Raw genomic sequence first — 4,799 nt, 5'->3', positions numbered from 1 at the left:
AAAAAAGAAAGAAATTAACCTCTTGAATGAATAAAGGTAACATTAGCTCTCTGTGGCGTTCTGGTAGGGCAGCCTTGGTGGAACTCCAGAAGTATCTCTGGGCCAATGTCCCACAGCTTACTGGAAAAGCAGGTTCCTGTCTCTACAATTTCACTGCTATAAGTTGAAATCTGTTACAGGTTTCTCTACGATCTCGAAGAATTGGGTCCTTCTGGAGACACAGAACAGTGCAGGTGTTTTTCAGAGGCTGGCTTAGGGAATTGAGTAAAGGAAGACCATCTGGGCACACTGCTTGAGATTCCTTGCGCTACTGAAATGACTTTAAGAGAGCACTCACTTTCTTGGTGACCTTTCCCTGGATTGTTGTTTATGATGAGGCTGGTAGACTCACCGTTGAACAGTCACACAAATTAAGGCAATCAGGACAACAGAGTCATCAAGCTGGCTTTGAGATCCCAGCTTCACCAATTCCTTCCCCTCAGAAGAACAAACACGTGGTCACGTTAGAGGAGCCTGATACAACACAGAGAATTGGTTCGAGGGGTCAGGGCCCCCTACAAGGCAGATAGTCAACCTTGGGAGTTGCTTTCCTCCTCCTACCTGGAATGCTGTCTTGAAACAGATGGCCCTCGAAAATGTCTGCCCGGTGAATGAATCTATGACTTAGAAGTCCTGAAACTGAGTAGCTTGGAGTCAGGTAACCCACAGGGATACTATAAATAGCCAGACTGAAAACAACTCCATTCATGCTGTAATTGAGTTACACCCTAGCTAACTACACAGGGTATTCGTCCAGGCTGGAAACAGGCAAAAATATAGAATGTTTTTCAGTCTATATGAATGAAAAAGATGTCAAGGACATCTTCGGGGGGAGGGGAAAAAAAGGTACCTACGTTTCCAGACTTCATGGACACCGTGTATATTAACATCAAACATTTGTGATCTCTTACCGGTTTGATCCCCGAGGATATAACAAAACTTTTTTGGTTTGGAAGGCTTTGGTCGGAACCCTGGGTGGCACAAACCCTATTTTCGGCACTGCCAAGGGGCATCACACAGCAGAGGGAACTCAGAAGTGACAAAGGTGCCTGTGAGCTGGGCTCCTGAAGGGCATCAAGAAGACGTAAGCAGGCAGCCAGAGAAGGCCGGAGACAGCAGCAGTGGTTTACCTCCCCCTGTCCTTCCGCAGCAGTGCTGGGCTGGAGGACCAATGGTTGGTCCCTTGGAAGCAGTGATGGTGACAGTGACGGCGGGAAAGGCAGGAGCAGAACAAGAAGAGGGGCCTGATCCCATTTCCAGAGCCACCAACTCTCGGGTCTTCCTTCAGAAACATTTCCGCTAAGGGCACTTGCCTTTCTTTTCTCTTTGCTTTCCCAGCCAACTGGGGTTGGGTCCCCTCAAACTGGAGGACGTAGGAGAAATGTCCTTACTGTATATTGAAACCTTACACTCCTGTGTGGTGACATTAGGAGGCAGGGCCTCTGGAAGGTGAGTAGGTTTATAAAAGAGACCCCAGAGAGGTCCCTAGCCCTCTGTGAGGACACAGCAAGATAATCATCTAGGAACCAGGAAGCGGGACCTCACCAGACACCGAATCTGCCAGAGCCTTGATCTTGCACGGCCAGCCTCCAGCACCATGAGAAATACATTCATGTTGTTCATAAGCCACCCATCTGTGGTATTTCCTCAGAGCAGCCCGAATGGACGAAGACAGTTCTCCAGTTGTCCCTGTGATGAGGTCAAGATATAATACAAGGAGGTTGTGATGGTTAATTAACTACCAAGTAAAGAGCCCTGCCTGCTATTAAAGTTCGGTTAATTGAAAAGCATAATTATCCAATAAACCTTTGGGGGAAAGGACGAAAGGAAAGTTTAGCATGTACATTGCTGACTAGTTTACATTTCCGGACACTCCATTAAATCTTCCAGGATCCTCCGAAAATACTTCACTCAACATTCGTCAGAAGAATTTACCAAAGAAGAAGGCTATCAGTATTATGATAACCAGGAAGAAAGCAAGTGATACTGGGCCTTTAAATGAAATCTCCTCCTGCTGTTAGCACCACAAAACAATAACAAAAGAATTGCGACTTTAAAGGCACCTTTGAAGGCTCTGGATATATTTTAATTGCCTCAAGTTCTCACAAATCAGGATATAAGAAGCAGGTATTTAAAAGAGAGGGCTCACATAAAGAAAAAAACAACGCTGCAAGTCAGAAGTGCTGACTGGTTTCTGTTTTAAAAAAAAACTTCTAATTTTGAAATATTATAGATTCACAGGAGTTGCATAACTATAGTACAAAATGAAAGTGGGGAAGTGTGTAATCCACAGACGTCATTCGGATTTCACCAGTTCTGCAAGCACTCAGTTGTGTGTGTCTCTCTGTGTAGCTCCATGCAATGCTATCACATACGTAGCTTGGTGTAACCACCAAGACACTGAGCTCTCCCATCTCCACGATGCGCCTTCGGATTAACCCTTTATAGCCATACCCACTCCTTTCCCCGCGCCCCCCCCCCCCCCCCGCCCCGGCAATACTACGCTGTTCTCCACCTCCAGGATTATGTTATTTTGTGAATGTCATACAAATGAGACCATGTAGTATATAAACTTTGAGATTGGCTTTTTAAAAAAAATTTTTTTTTTTAAGATTTTATTTATTTACTTTAGAGAGAGAGAGTATGCACGAGGAGGGGCAGGGGGCAGGGAGAGGGCAAGAATCTCAAGCAGACTCCCCACTGAGTGTGGAGCCTGACACGGGGCTCGATCTCACAACCCTGAGCTCTGGCGCACGACCTGAGCCAGAATCAAGAGTTGGACTTTCTTTTTTTTTAAAAGATTTTATTTATTTATTTGACAGAGAGAGACACAGTGAGAGAGGGAACACAAGCAGGGGGAGTGGGAGAGGGAGAAGCAGGCTTCCTGCTGAGCCGGGAGCCCGATGTGGGGCTCGAACCCAGGACCCTGGGATCATGACCTGAGCCGAAGGCAGACGCTTAACGACTGAGCCACCCAGGCGCCCCTCAAGAGTTGGACTCTTAACCAACTGAGCCATTCAGGTGTCCCAAGATTAGCTTTTTAAAACAAGTTTACTTATTTATTTTTTAGTAATCACTACACGCAACCCGGGACTTGAACTCAAGAGTGGCGTGCTGTACTGACTGAGCCAGTCAGGCACCCCTGGTGTCTCTTCTTACAAGGGCACCGATCCCATCTTCAGGGCCCCACCCTCATAACCTCCTCTAAACCTAATGACCTCCCAAGGGCCCCCCCATCTCCAGATACCATCACATTGGGGGTTAAGGCTTCAACACATGAACTTTGGGGGGTCACAAATGTTCAGTGCATAACAATTGTTCATTCCTTTTTATTTTTTTAAACTGTTCCCTTTTTTTAATTAAAAAAATTTTTTTTAAGTAATCTCTATGCCCAATATGGGGCTTGAGCTCACAACTCTGAGATCAAGAGTCACATGCTCTGGTGCCCCTCATTCCTTTTTATTGTTGAGTCCTATTCCATGGTATGGATGTGCCATAGTTTAGTCAGTTACCCACTGAAGGACATTTTGGATAGCTTTCAATCTTTGGCTATTACAAATAAAGCTGCTAAGAACGTTTGTGTAGAAGTTTACACGAGAAAATAAATTTTCATTTCTCTAGGATAAATGCCTGAGTGCAAGTGCTGGGTCATAAGGTTAATCCATTTTTAGTTTTAAAAGGACTTGCCCAGGGGTGCCTGGGTGGCTCAGTCAGTTAAGCATCTGCCTTTGGCTCAGGTCATGATCTCAGGGTCCTGGGATCGAGCCCTGCGTCAGGCTCCCAGCTCAGTGGGGAGTCTGCTTCTCCCTCTGCACATCGCCCCCCCCCCCCCCGCTTGTGCTCTCTCTCTCTCTCTCTCAAATAAACAAATAAAACCTTTAAAAAAAATAAAAAATAAAAGGACCTGCCCAACCATTTGCCAGAGTGGCTATACAATTTTACATTCCCACCAGCACTGTATGAGAGATCCAGTGTCCCTACATCCTCTCCAGCATTTGGTATTATTGGTATTTTTTATTTTGGCCATTGTGGCAGGTGTGTGGTGCTTTCTCATTGTGGTTTTAATTTGTATCTCTCTAATGACTGATGATATCAATTGAAATTTTTTCATGTGTTCGTTGGCCATCTATATATCCTCTTCAGTGAAATATCTGTTGATATCTTTTGCCCATTTTCTTTTTTTTAAAGATTATTTATTTATTTATTTGAGAGAGAGAGAGAGAGAGAGAGAGAACACAAGCAGGGGGAGGAGCAGAGGGAGAAGCAGACTCCCTGCTGAGCAGGGAGCCTGATGCGGGACTCGATCCCGGAACTCCGGGATCATGACCTGAGGCGAAGGCAGTCGCTTAACCAACCGAGCCACCCAGGCGCCCATCTTTTGCCCATTTTCTAATTGGAACATTACCATTGTTGAGTTTTGAAAGTTCTTCATATATTTTAGATACAAGCCCTTTGTTAGATGTGTGATTTGCAAATATTTTCTCTCAGTCTTTCACAGGGTCTTTGGCAGAGCAAAGTTTTTAATTTCAATGTGGTTTTATTTTAAAGTTAAAAAAAATAATAGTGCTCTCCTGGCCTGCCCTGTATTCCATGCCAAATAAGGGCAACTACTTATTTCATCCACCCATCTGTCCATCCAGGCAATGTCTATTGAGCACTTACTATGTTCCAGGTACTAGTGATCTGAAAAGGAATAAAATATGGTTGCCTCCAAGGGTTCATAGTTTTATGGGAAGAGGGACATGGAGCACATGCCTTCC

This window comes from Halichoerus grypus, chromosome X (genome assembly GCF_964656455.1).
Source record: "Halichoerus grypus chromosome X, mHalGry1.hap1.1, whole genome shotgun sequence".
NCBI classification, from domain to species: domain Eukaryota; kingdom Metazoa; phylum Chordata; class Mammalia; order Carnivora; family Phocidae; genus Halichoerus; species Halichoerus grypus.
Note: the sequence above shows the minus strand (reverse complement) of the source record.